Source organism: Cryptomeria japonica, chromosome 3 (genome assembly GCF_030272615.1).
Source record: "Cryptomeria japonica chromosome 3, Sugi_1.0, whole genome shotgun sequence".
NCBI classification, from domain to species: Eukaryota; Viridiplantae; Streptophyta; class Pinopsida; order Cupressales; family Cupressaceae; genus Cryptomeria; species Cryptomeria japonica.
The window spans coordinates 486,797,569-486,818,752 of record NC_081407.1 but is presented as its reverse complement, the minus strand read 5'-3'; positions in this window follow the sequence as shown (position 1 = coordinate 486,818,752).

The window sequence follows — 21,184 nt, the reverse complement described above, 5'->3', positions numbered from 1 at the left end:
AAATGAAGATAAAGCATTAAAATGCTTGAAGACTTTGAGGGAAACCATTAAAGGCTTGAAGACTTTAAGGAAAACCATTAAAGTCTTAAGAAGACTATAGAAGGAAGCCATCAAGTTTGAAGACTTTAAAGCCATCAAGTTTGAATACTTTAAGGGAAACCATTAAAGGTTTCAAGTGGGTGAGGATAAATAAGATTTTAAATAAATAATTTATTTAAAATAGTTGTGCAACTTGCTTTTGTAGGAAAATACAAGTGGGTAGAGGATAAAGGTGATTTAAATAAATTATTTATTTAAAATAATTGTGCAACTTGCTTTTGTAGGAAAATGCAAGTGGGTGGAGGATAAAGGTGATTTAAATAAATTATTTATTTAAAATAATTGTGCAACTTGCATTTGTAGGAAAATGCAAGTGGGTAGAGGATAAAGGTGATTTAAATAAATGTTAATTTATTTAAATGTGCAACTTGCATTTGTAGGAAAATACAAGTGGGTGGAGGATAAAAGTGATTTAAATAAATGATTTATTTATTTAAATGTGAGAGGTGGGATTTTGGGGGATTTAAATAAATATTTATTTATTTAAATGTGAGAGAAGATTTAATTAAATAAATATGATTTATTTATTTAATTAATGGTCTGAATTTGGTTAAGTGAATTAAATCAAATAAATTGAATAATTTATTTAATTAATAGGAGAAGAGGGTTAAGATGAATTAATTAAATATATTAATTTAATTAATTATTAATTGATGGTTAAATAATCAAATAAATATTAAATATTCATTTAATTAAGTGGACAGATTTATGTGACTACAGTAACTAAACATCCTAACTAAATTATCAATTACATTACAAAAACTAAAACAAAAAACTAAGACTTTCGATCCAGCCGTTGTCCATATTTCTGAATATGCCGCAAATAGCACGCATCCTTGTAGGTTGTAGCATTGAAGATCGCATCCCTGGCTGCATTCTCGATCGTGTAAAAGTTCTCGAACTGGTCGGTAGTGTCATTCATATCAAGGATATATGTTTTGGCAATGGCTTGGGCTACACTAAGTAAAGACTTACACTCAGAAAGCCATATGGTTTTATCTTTAATTACTCCTGCATCGTCTACCAAATAGGGAACCCCATGCTGAACAATTTGCTGGCATTCATCAAATTCAGACTTCAATTCCTTTTTAGCTTCCTCATGTGTGACAAGTAGACCCCGAACCTTCCTTTTTACCTTTTCTCTAGTCGATACATCTTGTAACAGTAGGTTGAGTCTATCTCAAATTCTGGTGTGTGAAACCATATTGTCCATGCTCTACTGATATACACCCTAGAACTCATCCAATGTATTCTCCATATTGTCATATCTCTTACTCAGCAAAACACAAGCAGTGTCAACCCTAATGCTCTTCATCTCCCTTTTCAACTTAGTATGCTCATAAGCTAATTTTTCAAATTTCTTCTTCCACTGACCTCCTGAATCAGTAATTTGAGGGATCGAATGCCCACTCCTCTTAAGGGTTTCTTCATATAAGGCCTTATACTTATTCTTCTCTTCTACCTCATATTTCATGTGGGCCTTGTTGAATTTTGAAATATTAATACCTATGTCAATTGTGACCATAGGGTCTACCTCTCCAACTTTTAGGGTCATCATGTGACCAAAATATTTATCCACATATATGATTTTTGGCCTTTTATTGGGAGGTTATAAGGCTCACAACAATATTTCTTCCTCATTTGGATCATACCTTGATCCAATAAAAATATCTCTTACTCCTTGGATATTCAATTTCATATCCTTATTGTCCAAGTGCAGCAAAGAATCAAAGATAAATGAGGCACTTAGGTCCTAACCTAGAAACACAATTACTCCAGCCTCCACTAGTAGTTGTCTCCCCTTTTGTGGGGTCATAGTCTCAACTTCTATGTTGATATCTTCCTTCAACCTATTCTTCATTTCTGCCTCATTCTCAGGGGTAATATTTGGCACTGCTTCCCTTAATTTCTTGCCCTTGAAATGGTACAGGAATGATTTAAACTCTTTAGACTTTATAAATTGATCATCTGATACAAAAGAGACATGCTCTATCATTCTTTCATCTATTTATGCATTCAATGCAATGATGAGCTTATCCTGTGCCTCTAGATCCTTTTCTTTCTCAGGTTCCCAGAGCTTGGAAACCACCTTGTTCTCCCCTAAATCACTTTAGGCTAGCTCTTTCTCCATGTTTTCTAATCTCTACCTTCTCTCCTTTAGTTTTTTCTCCAAGGTCTCCATAACATCCGTCAGCTCTTCCACCTCCTTGTTTCTACACATGTCTTCAAATTCATCCTCCTGATGAAAATAATCTACCAACTCCTACCTCTTCCTGCTTGCATGGATGTAACCCTCAGGATCATAATGTGTTCTAGATATGTGCTGGAACAGGTTTTATTTATCCACCAGCTTCCTGTCAATAACTTCATTTGCTTTGGTAGATACAACTTTAAAATCCTGTAAATGAAGTGTACCAGGGAGGAAGGCTTGCTTGTGTGCACCTCCAAAATGTTTAGCATTAGAGACACTTAATTGCCTTACAATTTCCAGAAAATCAATCTTGTCTGGTGCAGGCTTTGGTAACACATAGGGATAGCCCTCAAATCTGTAGCATCAAACAAAAGTGAAGTTTTGGCATGAGTACCAATCACCCCAATTGTGATTAACCTTTGGATTCTTATGCTCATGAGGCCTACGAAACTTCTTGACATCCTCAGAAAATGATCCCTGCAGAGGCTCACCAAAGAGCAAGAAAATTGGTTTAACAAATAATTCCTCAAATTTGAGGTAATGAGAATTCACATATATGTAATCCCAGACAGAAACCCACAACTGCACCAGTTGATCCTGTCCATTCTTCCCTACTGTATTTACATTCAAACCCTCTCACCATAATCCCCTAAATCTCCCATAAAATAAAATAATATGCATTAATAGCGAATAATGCTTGAAATGCTTGTCTGTATTATCTTTCAAGTTCATGAAGCCTTCATGCAGCTAAAACCAATGGTCCTATGTTTGCCATATCAGGAGCTTCAACTCCTCCAACCTAGCCATAAGCCATATATGTATACTGTAGATACTTCTTGAAAATAGTCATATCATAAGAAGGACCATCTTCCTCTGTTAGCCTCCCCTTTTCCACTTTGTGGATAGCGAGGTTCCAACCCTGATATGTAGTATCCATCTTTCTATATTCCTCTTCCAAATCCACAAATGATAAAGGCACATTTGCCTCTAGATCCACTGCAAAAACTTCTTGAATTGTGGCTACTGCAAAGTGAACGAAAGCAGTCCCATCGGGAAACAAAATACATTGTTTGTTTGCATCATAATGTCTTACCAGGAGCTTCAATAAGTCAATATTTACAAAGACATTTGGTACCACAAGTTTACCTAAATCGGTGCTCCATGGGTTTGAAATTGGCATAGGCTCATCCTTGCAAAGATAATGAAAGAGAAACAACTCGTGCCCACACACTGTTGTGAGTACATCTCCAATCTCTTTGTATATGTCCTCCAACTAGTCGTGAATATGCAAATTCACCTTAGCTCTGCATGACCTGGCTCCTTGAGAGCCCATCTGATCTATCATATCTTGGTTTAATTTTCTTCGAGCTTCGCCGACATCACCCTTCAATTTTTTCATCGTGGTACTGGATACTTAAACAACCTTTCACTTCCATTTTGAGCTTGACCCCTCCATATCTATAAATTTATTTGCTCTATGCTCAGTAACTCAGAATATTCTCTCAATAAACACCTGATATCTTATTGCAATAGCTCTGTGCGAAATACTGTTACGCAAAACTGGTTATATATTCCAGGAAATCCAATCTTGTACTCAATTACCAGAAATTTTGATGGATTTGCTTCATGTGGCAACCAACCTACTCAATAGATGCATTTAATTGAAGCCATTATGTTAATTTTTTACATCAAAACCTCCAATGGCTAATCGGTGAGACTTTTCTCGATGATTCAATTGTTTAGCGCCATTTGTTATGACCTTACCGCTTTTCACCTTCTGATCGGTACAAGATATCCTGACCAACTTATCAAGTCTCGGGATAACAATTTTTCTCCTATCCTAATGGTTCTCTTTATCTCGATGAGCATTCCTTTAGTCTCGGCTTTTCTTTTTGTTCTCAACGTTCCATCGGCATAATTCCCCTTGATGCATTTGCCTTTGGTTTTCTTCTATTTAACTCATCGGGTGTCGGCATAGTTTATTTCATGTCCCTCCGATGCCTTGATAATCTCAATAGACCAATCCACATTCTGACTAAGTCCCCCATGCTATCGGCATAACTTACCCCGAAGAACTCCTAGCAACTCACTATCCACCTTAACAATCCTATCGGGACTTGACATAGCATAAAATTTCTTCTTCTGATGTCCCGATGAGTTCTCACTTAATTTTTACTTTATCGGTATAGTTTATACCGATATCCCTGCAGGCGCTTCTATCTTCATCGGGGGTCGGAATAGCCCTTTTCTATTCCTCCCAAAGTCTCGATGCGTCTCCGATGAACTTTTATGCTTTATGCTTCCGAGTATGTTTTATCGGTATAGGTAATGCCGATGGTTCTACCATCTGATTCTCCATGACATCGAGGATCGGTCTAACTAATTTTGCCTTATCCCGATATGGTCTTTTTCTTTGATGGATTTTCCTTCGGTTCCCTTTAGTCATCGAGTATTGGGATAGATTTTTCTCATTTCTTCCGATCTCCCGATACTATAAGTCCATGATCCGCATTTTCCTTATCATCACAAGTCACACTGATGGCTTCATAGGCTTATCGGTATAACAATTTTTACATTTTGTTGATAAGCCGATACATGTCGATAGAAAACCACCACCTTTTATTTCATCAGAACAAACTATCCCGATGGTATGACCTTTTCAAAAGCATGCACTATGCTAAGTCTCTTTTAAGCGCTCTAATGCATCTGCCTTCTGTTTCATCGGTATAAGTCATGTCGATAAACTTCTTTTGCTTGTCGATATTGCTTCATTGGGATTACTTATGCCGATAATTGAAATTTTGCAATCCAGCACAAATGAACCCTCCATCCTGAATATTGGTGATCCCAACTTTTTCCCACATGGTCTAGTACATACTAGAGGACAATCCTAGATCATACCATAATGACTTCTCTGCTGACAAATGCTTCCATAATGGATTCCTTGTGCAATCTATACTTAGTGCATGCCTTTAGTGTTTCCCAAGTGATATATTGATACTCCTGAAATGACTGATCCTTAGAGAACTTTTACCCATGCTAATAAGGTTCCTGCACATGCAAACTAGCAATAAATGCTCATATGATAAAAGAAAAAGGCCTCTTTATAGCATAAAATATTTTGTAAAAATATGTGCTAACAGAATGAATTTGAAATGTCTATGATTGGTGAGATGAAATTTTTCTTAGGTTTACAGATTACTCAGAATGATAAAGGTATTTTCATTTGTCAAACTAAATATGTGAAAGAATTGCTAAAGAAATTTGGACTTGAAAACTCAAAACCTGTTGGAACCCCTATGATAACTGATTGTAGATTGTAAAAGAATGATGAATCTCCTAGAGTGAACCCTAGAAGATACAAATCAATGATTGGTGAAATACTATACTTAACTTAGACTAGACCAGATATAATGAATTTACCCTGCATTGCTTCTAGATTTCAATTTGATCCAAGAGAAAGTCATGATATTGTTGTTAAAAGTATTGGCAATTGATACTCATCTGGGTTATAAGTGTTGTCATTGATGGCAACACACTTCATGGGAGATCCAGAAATCAATGTAACCGACATTCACTTCACCAACATTCAGGTAACTGGCAAACTTGGAACCAGTATTCTAAGGCTGACATAGGAGATTGATCCAGCAAGCGTGGAAGCGGAAATGGTCATATTGTTTTATGTTTATATATTATCTAAGTCGATATGTGTCTTATCTTTTGTCATATGTTTGTAAGCCGATATAAGACATTTGTGTTTATTCATGTAAATGGGTATATAAGTTAGTCCCGGTTAGGTCATTAAATAATGATGTAGATATATGAGAGATAAGTGATCCAAAAGGTTTTGTGATGTTATCTTTGTTGGTATTTTGGTATGGTTTTGTCATTGATGTCAACACCTACTAAAACACTAGCACTTTGGAGATCCAGCAGCATTCACTGACAAGCAAGTAACTATTGCACAGTTACTGGTATATGGTTCACCTGTAGGATATAATAATCACCGGCACTTGGAAGGATATGGAAGACACCTGGTAATGTTGAAGACATCATGTGGACATCTCATCCTAATGAATTAATCATTGGTATATTCATATTTGCATATTTGCTTTTATCGGCAAATAGGTCCAGGGTTACCTAGGGTTACACTGGCAGGTTTATCTTTTCCAGATCAACATGGCATGCTATGGAGATGATTAATTATTGTTGTAAATGCATTAATCTAACATGTTCAATCAGTTATTGCATCGGATATTATATTGTTTGTAAAATGTTTTATTGCAATATCTTAGAGAGTCGACCTACTAAAATTGGTATAAATGTAAGATCTTATTTGTAAGATCGATAGTTGAATGCGAAAAAGGATTGTGTGAAGGCATATGTGAGATTAAGCAGAGCTATACACAAAGATATCATTTGAAGGTGAAGCTAGGTTTTTGTGAAAGCATATTAGCATTACACCGGTACTGAATCCAGCATATGAAGATGTTATTTTGTGCAGTACATTCTTATTGGATTTAACCATCCAACTGTAGTCAGTGTGACTCTCTTTTTGTGATTAAGCAGTGAGCTCTAGGTTGTTCGCCTTTCTACATGTGCAGACCCCATTTATGTACACTTAGTATCTGCAGTAGTATCATCTGATTGTGGGTAAGGTTTCCCACCGTGGGTTTTCCCCTTACAGGGTTTCCACGTACAAATATTGGTGTCATGTGTTGTGGATGACTTTGTGTTTATGTTTCATGCATTAATCTTTACCAGTATAGCAAATAACTGTTAACACTATCTATCGGCATACTTAACTAGTTTATTAGTATTAAGCATTAAGTTGGTTAAATTGTTTTTGGTTTGAATTTATTAGACACCTGATTCACCCCCACCTCTCAGTTGTCTGTAGGACCTAACAATTGGTATCAGAGCTTAGTCCTCTTTTGCAGAAGTTTAACAGCTTGAGGAGATCCAATGTCTACTAATTATTTTAGGAAGGACAGTCGTAAACTTGATGGAACCAACTATGGCATATGGAAGATCAGGATGGAGACACATCTGAATTGCATTGGAAAAGATATCTGGGAATTTAAAAAGAAAGGTTATACTATTGTTGTAGCTGGTCAGCCCAGTCCAACTACCTTAGCTAAAGATGAGGAGAATGATTGCAAAGCAAAAGAAGCACTTTTGAGAGCATTATCAGATCAACAAATCATGGGATTATCAGATAGGTCTACTGCTAAAGCTATTTGGGATCATTTGGAAACACTGAATGAAGAAGATTCCACAATCAAAATTTCAAAACTTGAGAGCTTCCGGGTTAGGTATGAACATCTGAAAATGGAAGAAGATGAAAGGATTTCTGCTTTTATGGAAAGAGTAAATGAAATTGTTTTGGGTATTAAATGTTGTGGAGGAACCTTAAGTGAGGATGAAATTGTTTCAAAAGTTTTAAGAGGATTGCCACCGGCATATAAAATGAAGGTTACTGCTATAAATGAGTTGAGAGCAATGCCTAATACATCAGTAACTAGGGATACATTGATTGGAAAGCTTTCAGCTTTTGAAATTGAGGAATTTGGTCCTATTGCTACTATTAAGACAGATTTGGCCTTTAAAGCATCAACATCATCTGCTCCATCATTTGACAAATCAAATTGGAAAGCCTTTTATGCAAGAGAACTTGAAGAAAATAGGAAAGAAAATGAAGAACTTGAAGAACTTGAAGCACTGTTTGCAAGGAAAATGCCTAAAGGTCCAGTTGGAAGTAAGTATGAAGGTAAAGCACCCTTTAAATGTTTTAACTACAATAAGATTGGTCATATGGCTTCGAGATGCCCTGATAGACATGCTAGACTAAGAGAAGAAGCTAGAAGGACATACAAGCCTAAACCTGAATATCAGAGATACAGATTTAAGAAGAACAAAGACAAATCTTGTTACATTGCTAATGAAGGTGTGACTGATGATTCTGATGAGGATCCAGCAGACAATAGATGGGTTTTTGTTTCTATAATAGAAGATCAACTGGCACCTACTGCTCAACCGGTAGAACAAGCCCTAGCAGCTAAAGTTGAAGTAAAGGATGAATGGATCATTGACTCAGGATGCTCACATCATATGATAGGAGACAAAGGTAAATTTTTAAACTTTCAAGAATACAATGGAGTTTTAGTAAGATTTGGAGATGATAAAGCCTGTTCAATCAAAGGTAAGGGTACAATATCTCTTGATGATAAGCATAACACTAACAATGTTTACTATGTTGAAGGATTAAAGCATAATCTTTTGAGTGTTGGTCAATTAGTTGAGAAAGGATTTCAATTACAATTTAAAAATGGAAAATGCAAAATCCTAAATAGAAGTGGTTTGGAAATTGCAACCGGTAATCAGACTAGAGGTAATATCTTTCATTTGAATAACAATGAAAAGGCATGCTTGATTGCACATATAGATGAAAGTTGGTTATGGCATAAGAGACTCTATCATGTAAACTTTGATTGCATGGTGAAGATCAGTACTTCTAAGGCAGATAGAGATTTACCTAAAATTGTCAAACCTCAGAATACAATTTGTAAGGAATGTTAATTTGGAAAACAAGTTAGAGCTAGTTTCAGAAGTATTCCAAAAAAATCCAATAATGCTCTTGATTTGATTCACACTGATTTATGTGGTCTAGCTAGAACTAAAAGCTTACAAGGTGATAGATATTTCATGCTAATTATTGATTATTATTCTAGAATGTGTTGGGCTACTTTTCTCAGAGAAAAATCAGAAGCACTTGGAAAGTTCAAACTATTCAAAGCAATGGTTGAAAATGAAACCGGTAAGAAAATCAAATGCTTAAGATCAGATCAAGGAGGAGAATTCACATCTAAGGACTTTAATATATTCTGTGAAGTGAATGGATTCAGAAGACAGCTATCAGCACCTCGAACACCACAGCAGAATGAAGTTGTTGAAAGGAAAAATAGAACTATCTTGGATGCAGCAAGAAGTATGTTATCAAAAGAAAATCTACCACATGTGTATTGGAGAGAAGTAGTCAGCACATCGGTCTATACATTCAACAAAGTTCACATCAAAGGTGAAACTGATAAGACCCCTCATGAACTATGGTTTGGTAATACTCCTACTCTTAAGTATTTCAGAATTTTTGGAAGTAAATGTTATATCAAAAGAGATGAGTATACTAGCAAATTTGATCCTAGAAGTGATGAAGGAATATTTCTTGGTTATTCATCTAAGAGCAAGGCATATAGATGTTTTAACAAGAGATTGCAGAAAATTGTTGAGAGTACAAATGTAAAGATTGATGAACAATTCAGAGGAACTTCAAGGTATATAGACTCTAAACCGGCAACAAAAATTTTGAGAAATGAACCTACTCTAAATCCACCAGTACAAAATGAAGATCCAGTTACCCTGGTACCATCTGAGGATTCCACAGTAATTGAAGAACAACAACAAACTAAGACACCCCGGTATGTAAGACTGAATCATTCTTAAGATTAGATAATTAGAAATAAATTTAAAGGAGTTATGACAAGAGGAAGATTGGAAAATGAAGAGGTATGTCTTATTTCTCAAATTGAACCATCATTTATTAATGAGGCATGTGAAAATAAGTTTTGGATTAAAGCTATGGAAGAAGAATTAGAACAAATTGAGAAAAATAACACTTGGACATTAGTTTCCCGGCCTAAAGATAAATATGTAATTGGAACCAAATAGGTATTTAGAAACAAACTTAATGAAGATGGTAAGGTTGTCAGAAATAAAGCAAGACTAGTGTGTAAGGGATATTCTCAAAAAGAAGGAGTTGATTACAATGAAACCTTTGCACTGGTAGCTAGAATTGAGGCAGTCAGATTATTCTTGGCTTTTGCAGCACACAAGAACTACAAAGTTTATCAAATGGATATTAAATGTGCATTTTTGAATGGAGATCTTTAAGAGGAAGTATACATTGAACAACCTAATGTATTTTCTTTGACAGATGACAATGATATGGTATGCAGGTTAAGGAAAGCTTTGTATGGACTAAAACAAGCTCCAAGAGCTTGGTATGCAAGATTGGATAAATACCTTTTGAAGATTGGTTTTACTAAAGGAAATGCATACAACAATCTATATTACAAAATAACTAATGATGACATCTTGATTATAGAAGTATTCGTTGATGATATAATGCACATAATACACTACATATCTTGGATTATGGTATCCTAGAGATGAAAATTTTGATCTATGCGGATACACAGATGCAAATTAGGTAGGAGATGTGGATGATAGAAAAAGAACCATCGGTGGAGTATTCTTTCTTGGTAACAAACTAGTTTCTTGGTTGAGTAAGAAACAAAGTTGTACATCCTTATCAACAGCAGAATCAAAATATGTTGCAACAGCAACTAACTGTACACAGGTACTATGGCTTAAGCAAATGTTGAAAGACATAAAGATAAAATGAAAGGAACCTATTACTATATATTGTGATAACACTGTAGCAATTGATATATCTAAGAATCCAGTATTACATTCTAAAACAAAACATGTTTCTATCAAACTAAATTTTCTAAGGGAAAAAGTTGAAGAAAAGGAGATAAAACTGGTTTATGTGAATACTAAAGAACAACTTGCAGATATTTTTACAAAACCTTTGCCTAAGGAGACTTTTGAATATCTCAGAGATCAGCTTGGAGTCATACCACCACCGGTAGAGACTTAGACAGTTGATGATTGTCATCAACCAGCAGAATTTACAGAGAAATCTTTCACTCTGATCTTTGATGAGGAAGCTACTTCTCAGGGGGAGTAGTTGGTATATTGAATTGATTGGTATTTTGTATATGAACTTGGTTTTATTATAACTTTGGCATTTGATGTCAAAGGGGGAGAGATATCTATGGAAAAACACATTATCTTTTGAGGAGAGATTGGGAAAACACATGTTGCTCCCAGGGGGAGAGATTGTTTTTTGGGAGAGATTATTACTCTCTGGTTTCTGGTTATGATCTTTTTGGAGATTGTTGGTTTTGGGTATTTGGCATTTCTATTTTGGCACTTTGATGGTTTTTCCATCTTGTGTTGCCATCAATGTCAAAGGGGGAGATTGTTGGTATTTTGGTATGGTTTTGTCATTGATTTCAACACCTACTAAAACACTAGCACTTTGGAGATCCAACAACATTCACCGGCAAGCAAGTAACTATTGCACAGTTACTGGTATATGGTTCACCGACAGGATATAATAATCACCGGCACTTGGAATGAGTAATGTTGAAGACATCATGTGGACATCTTATCCTAATGAATTAATCATTGGTATATTCATATTTGCATATTTGCTTTTACCGGCAAATAGGTCCAGGGTTACCTAGGGTTACACCAGCAGGTTTATCTTTTCCAGATCAGCATGGCACGCTATGAAGATGATTAATTATTTTTGTAAATGCATTAAGCCGACATGTTCAATCAGTTATTGCATCGGATATTATATTGTTTGTAAAATGTTTTATTGTAATATCTTGTAGAGCCAACCTACTAAAATTGGTCTTAGGTTATGGTATAAATGTAAGATCTTATTTGTAAGATCGATAGTTGAATGCGAAAAAGGATTGTGTGAAGGTATATGCGAGATTAAGCAGAGCTATACATGAAGATATCATTTGAAGGTGAAGCTAGGTTTTTGTGAAAGCATATCAGCATTACACCGGTACTGAATCCAGCATATGAAGATGCTATTTTGTGCAGTACATTCTTATTGGATTTAACCATCCAACTGAAGTCAGTGTGACTCCCTTTTTGTGATTGAGCAATGAGCTCTAGGTTGTTGGCCTTTCTTCATGTGCAGACCCCATTTATGTACACTTAGTATCTGCAGTAGTATCATCTGATTGTGGGTAAGGTTTCCCACCGTGGTTTTTCTCCTTACAGGGTTTCCACGTACAAATATTGGTGTCATGTGTTGTGAATGACTTTGTGTTTATGTTTCATGCATTAATCTTTACCGGTATAGCAAATAACTGTTAACATTGTCTACCGGCATACTTAACTGGTTTACCAGTATTAAACATTAAGTTGGTTAAATTGTTTTTGGTTTGAATTTATTAGACAACTAATTCACCCCCCCCTCTCAGTTGTCTTCGGGACCTAACAATCTTGATCGATAGAATGTGAATGTAAATATCTACAATCGGTCTTGATTATTGGTCTATAGAATTGGGAAGCAATCTAAGATACCGGTAAGGGAGGTTATAGTTTAACTGGTAAAGACAGTTCTTTAACCAAAACTCATCTAGCATAGCAGATACACATTCTGAGTTGAGTTTTTGTTTGTAATCTAGTATTTGGATCTGTAGTCAGTGAGGCTCCTTTTGTGATGAGCAATGTGCTCTAGGCAGTGTGCCTTCCTGCATGTGCAGGCCCCTCTTGTAATATTTATTCATTTGGTCAGTAGATAGATATTGTGGGTCATCAATCCCACCATGGTTTTTCCTCTTTGAAGTTTTCCACGTATAAATATGTTTTGTGGTGTCGATTCATGTGGTTGCATTGATATTACTTGATGTTATTTTCTTTTATGCATACCAGTTAATAAGTGGATTTGTTAATAAGGTTAAAATTACTCTAACCGACAGAAAACTTATTCACCCCCCCCCCTCTCAGTGTTCTTGGATTTCGACAAAAAGAATACTCAAATATTTGGCAGGAACAACATATTACGGGTTATGGTATCTAAAGGATGATGATTTCATATTATGTTCTTATATAGACTTTGATCGGGTAGGAGATGTTGATGACCAGAAGAGCGCTACAGGTGGTGCATTCTTTCTTAGGAAGAAATTGGTCTCATGGCTTAGCAAGAAACAATCATGCACTTCATTATCTACTATTGAAGTTGAATATGTAGTTGTTGCAACTAACTACACTCAAATATTATAGATGAAGCAGATGTTGAAGAATATAAGGGTAACTTATGATGAGCCTATTGTTATTCACTATGATAATACAGCTACTATTGATATATCAAAGAATCTGGTATTTCATTCCAAATCAAAACACATATCTATAAGATATAATTTCTTGAAGGAAATGGTTGAAGAAAAGGAAGCCAGATTGGTTTATGTACCCACTAAGGAACAGATTGCAAATATTTTAACTAAACCATTGCCTAAAGATACTTTTGAATATCTCAGAGATCAGTTGGGGTCACCACCCTTCCAGAAAAGACTTAGAGATACAGGGATGCATCAATCTAGTGAGCTTATCAGAAATATCTTCTGATCTAGGTTGATAGGGATGATGTTGTTGCTTAGGGGGAGTAGTTAGCTATTTGGTTTGGCGGTATCAGCCCTTTGTCATTGATGTCAAAGGGGGAGAGGTGTTCATGTGAAAAATATAAAATCTTAAGGGGAGAGATATTGTATGGGGGGAGATATTTTAGATCAGATTTGGAGTTTTTGATATTGTTGGCATTCCTTGGCACTTGGATGTTCATTCAGTGTTGCCATGAATTCCAAAGGGGGAGATTGTTGGAAATATGCAAGAATTGAATATGTGTTGTCATTGATATCAACACTAGTCCGATTGGTTACTGACATGTTCCGGTTGGCTATTGACCTATTTCGGTTTGACATGGTTTTGGCTGAGGTTTATCAGAGATTCTGATCTGGTATGATCAGATTATTGGATTCGGTTTTGGATGATTATATGCTTGTCATATTCAATTTGTTCATGATTTGGTGCTCTGGAAGCTATCATTTATGTTATAGTTTGTCGATTGATATTCTTGGTACCGGTCGGCGGTACCGGTTGGTGATATTTGATGAAATGGTTAAGTGGTTTGGGTCTGGCTTCTATAAATGGTTCCTAACGTGTTGAAGGTGTTCTTGATCATGTCCTAATTTTTTGGTGGCTTTGCATTGGCTGGCGTGATGATTTGGTGATCCTGTTTGGATCCAGTTGGATATTTCGTGTTATTAATAATGAGGGTTTCTACTGGTTGGCATAACGTATTGCATTTGGTCTAAACAAAATTTCCAGTGGTTATAATTATTTGGGAATTTGAATTAGGTCCATGATATGTGATTTAAATCATAATATTGGTCTAGTGGTATCGTGTGATATAATTTATGTAATTATAAGTTATGGGTTTAGGGTTTAGCCAACCTTGTTTATCAGGGTTGATTATCTATATATATAAGTGATGTATTCATGTAATTGGTATGGTTATGTCTGCATTATCAAAGAGTGGTTTATGTGTGAACAAGGTTATATCATTCAGTGAAGGTTTGAGAAGAGTTTGGTATTGCAGGGCAGACATCTGTGCTTAACCAAGACTATATCAAGCATAAGGAGATGTTATGTTCACAGTCCATTTCCTTTGGATTGTAGTCCAATGTTTATGTAAGTCAGTGAGACTTCCCTTTTGTGTTGAGCAATGCGCTCTAGGCGGTTGGCCTGAATGCAAGTGCAATCCCCATTGTATTATTTTACATAATGCTACAAAAGTATTATCTAACTGTGGGTAGGGTTTCTCACCATGGTTTTTCCCTTAACCGGGTTTTCCACGTCAAAAATATTGGTGTTGTGTGTTCTATATTTTCATGCTTTATCTTTCACTATGTTGTTGTTATAACTCGAGTAGAAGGTTTGTAATTTGCAATAATTGTTTAACTTGTGGAAAATTGATTTATCCCCCCCCCCCCCTCTCATTTTTCCTCTGGTTCATTCCAACAATTGGTATCAGAGCATTCTAACAATCGCCCCATACCAGCTGGTCCAAGACTGACCTTATTTCTTCTTCAAAATCACTCTTCCATACCTCTAAGTCTTTTTTTTGGTTATCTCTGTTAGAGTATTTGGGTATTTACTTGATTAATTAAACAATATTTGTTTAATTATTTAAGTTCCCTTTATCTCTTTTACACTTAAGCTAACTTTAGGTGCATAATAATTAATTCTTTTATTAATTATTATGTGCAAACCTAGTTTTTCCCTTTTAGGGTTTCTTAACCTATTAAAGGTTGAGTTCATTATTTTCTTTGTAAGAAGGATTATTATTGACAATACATTTTTGTAGATTATTGAGCTCTCATCTTTTGGAGCATATTTTTCCTGTGTATTTCATTCTTCTATGATTTGCTTCCTTGCTTCTCCTTGTAACAGGTTTTTCAGCTTGCAGAGATCATTTGGGCTCCTGTGGTGTTGTATTTTCTCAACTCCAACATGGTATCAAAGCTTCAGATCTGCAGCTATATGTTCTTGTTTTGAGAATTTTTGCATTGGAAGCAGATCCAAGGTTTCAGAAAGTTTTTTTATGCACCTAGGTATAGGATTTTTTATGAGCACTTTGGGCGTAAATGGACCTCACCATGGTGCTTAGAAGACTCGAAAACCCCTATGGTCATATAAAATTTGACCTATTTTGGTTCTTGATCCTCTGAGAGTATTTTTTTTCTCAGATCTAGGTCGTACGACTCTGGCACGCAGTTCGAGAAAAAAATTTCAAAAAAAAATTTTTTTGCCTTTTTACGGCATGCAGGCCGAAATTTGATTTTTTGTAAAAAAAAGTTGAAAAAAAAAAAATCAAAAAAGGCGATTGTTTTTTTTTTTGCAAAAGAAAAAAAAAAAAATTGTTTTTTTGGGGGGGGGTTCCCACGGTACGCAGGGTACCGTGGGCCCCCTGTCATGCTACAGGCCCTGTACAGCCGTCATCGGCACTGTTCCAGCCCCCGCCGGCAGCTTTCCCCAACCCCTACCGGCAGCTCCCTCAAGCCTCGCCGCTGCGCTCAGCCTCCGGCCCGCCACTCCGCTCTAGCTACCCGGCCTCCCCGCCGCTTGCTGGTCCCCAGCCCTCTGCTGCTCCCCTACGGCCGCCTCCTTGCCACCAGACAGCCCCCGGCCTTCCTGCCACCAACCATGGCTCCGCCCTCCGCCCAGCCCAACCACGTCATCACCGGCCTCCTTGCGACCCCCCGCCGCCGGCCTCCCTCTGGCCCCACCGGAATCCGCCGCCCGGCCACCGCTGCCAACCCCTGGCCACCGAAGCTCCACCCAGCTGCCATCGGAGCTCCACCCACTGGCCACCTCCGCTCACCAGAGCCACCAGACTACCCCTTCCTCTTGTTTTGAAGGGGGGTTTGGTTTTTTGGTCATATCTTGGGCATACAGAGTTTTTTTTTTGAAAACAAATAGGCGTCGAAAATCTAGTTCCAAGCCGGACCTCGTCATGTTGGTAATTTTTTCCAGTTTTGTTGTTTGACTGTGTTTTTTTTTCCAATCAAAGTGAGGTCTAGTTTTTGCACTCTAGGAGCCATAGAATGAGCATCTGACCTCTGTTTTTCGAAAACTTTATATTTTCAGAAAGCGTGTGTTGTGTACTTTCCAGCCATATGAGTTTTATTTCTATATTTTTCTCCATGCATATTTTATTCACTTTTTTGCTTTTCAGCACTCTGGTGGATATCTTGGTTGTTTCAGGTCCTAGGATCTCTTCTCTGGGTAGGATGTCTCTATTTTGGTTCTCGTTTCCATTTCTAGTCTTATTATCATTGTAGCATTGTATTTATGCAAACGCGCTGAGATAAAGTGCCATCATGCATTGTTTACTTGGGATCTTGCATATCTTGTGCCTTGTCATACATGCACTATTGATAAAGTGCCATGAGGGGGTTGATGTTCGCCTTTTTTTTGCCATCTTCCTTTGTCTAGTGAATGTTCCTTCTACGACATTCACCTCATGATGTGTGTCAAGTGAGTGTTCCTTCCACGACACCATGTACTTTTCTCGGCACCTTTGATGTTCCTGGTTCTTCGTCATGCAGTTCTTCTTGGCTATTCTTTTCAGTGTTCCTGTCCCTCTCCCTCTTCAGCATTATGGGGAGGTTTGTCCTATTGGTTCTAATGCTTTTGTGGTTCGATTGATCAGCTCTTCAGGCTTTGGTTTCTCATGCCATCTGTATCTTCGAGATCAGTGTTTGCCTTGTTTGCCTTCTGATTCGAGTAGTGTCATTTGAGGGCACTCATACAGATTACAGTCTTCTCTACCTGGTCATGTTCTATTTCAGTGGAGGTTGTCCAGATCAGCAGTTATTCTTCGACAAAGTTTGCAGGTTCTTCATGCTTCAATAGTGTTCTTTTCCATCTCTTTTTGGAGTAGAGTTTTTTCCCATATGGTTTCCTCTATTTCTCCAGTTCATAGAGATTTCATTGTATTTGGGACCTGATTAGGCTTTGTTGTCGGGACCCATCTTTCTCGCTTTCAGTAGTTGTTCTAGGTTTTAGCTTCTCCCTAAGTCTAGCTTAAGGGGGTGGTGTTAGAGTATTCGGGTATTTACTTGATTAATTAAACAATATTTGTTTAATTATTTAAGTTCCCTTTATCTCTTTTACACTTAAGCTAACTTTAGGTGCATAATAATTAATTCTTTTATTAATTATTATGTGCAAACCTAGGTTTTCCCTTTTAGGGTTTCTTGACCTATTAAAGGTTGAGTTCATTCTTTTCTTTGTAAGAAGGATTATTATTGACAATACATTTTTGGAGATTATTGAGCTCTCATCTTTTGGAGCATATTTTTCCTGTGTATTTCTTTTTTCTGTGATTTGCTTCCTTGTTTCTCCTTGTAACAGGTTTTTTAGCTTGCAGAGATCATTTGGGCTCCTGTGGTGTTGTATTTTCTCAACTCCAACAATCTCTATTCAAAATTTTGTGAATATCCCATTTCTGAAGACCCTTGAAAGAAGCCATCTTTTCCTTCAAGGTTTCTTCTTAGCCCTCTATTTGAGGGGTCTCCCTAATAATTATATTATAATATTTCCATGTTGCACAATAATTGGGGGAGCAGAGGGCATTTTTTCATTGCCAAAAATATTTCTTTCAAAATGGTGGCCCTAGGATGCCACATGGCCTTCAATGGCTTAAAGAATGAGGCAAGGTCCTGCAATTGTCTGTCGACCTATAAAATATCTAAATATGAGGTATGAACCTCATCTAATTTACTCATCATTTTGCTAGTCAAATGCAAGATTGTGCCCTTTGTAATTGCTAGGTATCTAGCTTCTTCCTCATCTTTAATTTGCCTCAACCTCCTAGATCTATTTTTTTATGATGGTGGACAACACCTTATTCTTGAGAGTCATTTTCTCAAAAACCAAAATCAGAGAAGAAGGAATACTCTTTGATTCACCAAGCCCTACTTGTACCTATTGTCCTTGGGATTTCTGCTCTATCACAACTGCATAAGTTGTGCCCCTTTTTACTATCTCCTTTTTCAACTTAGCATTTTCTATGTATAGTTTATTGAAGCTAGAAAATAAGGTTGCATGTTGCTTCTTTAGTTTATCATGTTTCCTCTCTTCCTCCTCTTAGTAGCCTTAGCAAACAATTATGAATGTAATGCAATTGTTGTAGTATCTTTGTTGATGTATCTTTCAATGTTCTGACTATTGCATCACCAATATTTTCTTCCACCCCATATAATAATCTAGGATTCTCTTTATTTGGGGCCTTTGACCACTATTCTAGTGCTTTTATGCTTGGGTTAAACCCAGTGCCATGTGTGCCAAATTCTCTGGCATATACAGGGTCATCTTGTTTCATGACCTAATCTAAAATAAAAAAATTCTCTACATCCCAACCTGGGACCAACATCATGTCACTTTCTTTGACCATTTTCTTGGCCTCATTAGGAATAAGATTTATGTTTTCCCTATTAAAATCTATCATTTCTTTGTTTTTCATATTCTTCAATTTAATCTGCAGCCAAAAACTCTTCAATTGAGGGTCTTGATGAAATCATCATCAAACAAAAACTACTAGGCAACAAGAATTCTCTCATCATTAGCATCCTCCTTGGGGATTATGCTTGGGATAATTGCCCAATCAGCATCCATTGGCTCATCTACAAAATATAAATCTTGGAATGTATCCTTCATAGTAGAAGGTGGATTAATCCATGAATCATCCTCTTTATCATCCAAAATTTCTACAAAATCAGACAAAACTATTTTACCCTTGTCAATTTTTCTTCTCTATTCCGAGGGGGTTTGGCCTTCTTATGGTATTGATTGAGTAGGGGTTGACTTGGAGGATTATCCTATCATAATTTTCTTTCCCTTCCTATCTATTGGTTCAACCCTTTGAGGCTCATATGCAGGCCTTTCCTCAAGCTTTTAGCCAGATGGTTGCCCTACTTGTGCCTCAGAATAAATTAATTCAAAACTATTCAATTTACACACCATTCTCATAAAATAATTTTGAATATTAGAACAAAATCCCTGGAAATAGGGGTCTCTCTACCTTCTCTCCTTCTCCAACCTATTTAGGATGTCCCACATTTTCCTTCAGCTTAGTGCATCTCTAGGGGAGTGATTCCTAATCAAATCTTCATGTTCACTGTATTCATGACTTGTTCCTCTTACCTTCATCTTGGTTGTCCTTAACTCATTAATGTAACCCTCGGGGTCATACTCCCATGCCTTCCCACTTTAAAGGCGATAGGAAACCTCAAAAGATCATGTACCTTTTCAATGGCATTGCACCCAATGGAAAAATCTCCATACACAATGCACCTAGGTATGTGAGTGCCCTTATTCTCTAACCTAACCTAATGCCTCTCCATCCATATCAGTTGCCACATGTTTCAATAAATTCTAGCCTAAGAGAAGCAAAAACTGGCAATTTGTAGGGGGTATACTGACATCCATAGACCCTGATTACTGGACTATCTGATTATAGGAAGAAATCACCAAAATTATGGGTGAATGCACCCTCCAAGAATTTCACATTCTTTGGATTCGCATCCCTTATTTCCAATACCTTTAAATTTTCCTTAGGGATCCTTGTGGTTTGGATTCCACACCATCCCAACACCTTCATAGCAAAATGATCAAAGAATGTAATGTAATTTGACAACTAGGACCCCTTGTCCCAAACCTGGGTCCATCTTTGGATTGGCCACCTGCCACCCTCTTTAGGATCAAACATATTTATATTTAGGGTTGGCCCCCATTCTATTATGTTCTAGAAAAGAATTAAATGACACATAAGAGAATAATATCTAAAATCAATTGGGGTTTTCTCATCCTTTGTATTAATCAACCCCTGATGCAACTTATCCTGTATGTATGAAGCAAAATCATACAACTCATTTGACTGCGGGTGCTATATCTTCATTGTCATCATCATAAATTCTACTAGCATTTCGGTTTCCCCACATTCGATTCCCAAAACCTGACATGAGGCATAATATGTCTTCACAAAATAGTTTTTAAATGTTATCAATTTAAAAGGCTCCTTAATTTACAACAAATAATTCTTCCCTCCTTGGTATATTTTTTTCTAGTATCAAGGCATTTCTTCATCCAGCATCACCCCTCTCTTTTGACTATATTCCATCTCAAGCCTCTTCAAATCAATCTACCTCAGGGCATTTCCACTTAAATCAAAATAGGAAATAAATGGTCCCCTAGCTACATCCACTAGAATCTTTCACTTAGTTATTCTCACAATCATAGATTCTAGATGGTATTATCTTGCTAAATGCCTAATGAGGGTAGGCTCCACAAAGACATTGGGAACAACTAATTTTGCCAAATCCAATGTCTAGAAGTTTGAAACAGGTCATAGCCTATCTTTGTTCCCATAAAAATAATAGAAGTTATCCCACTCTCTATTTGTGGTGATAGCATCCCTACACCTTGAACCCTTATTAGAAAATACATTCTTCAGTGAATCCTGCATTATTGATCTAGTAAATAATTCTAACATGTCCTGGTGGAGGCCCCTAACCTCCTTCTTCTTTTCCATTTCTTCTAGTTGCTTCTCAACTTGTCAACTCGCAGCCTTAGCAAACATATCCAAAGTTGACTTAGCAAGGGTTTGCACAGGCGGCACAT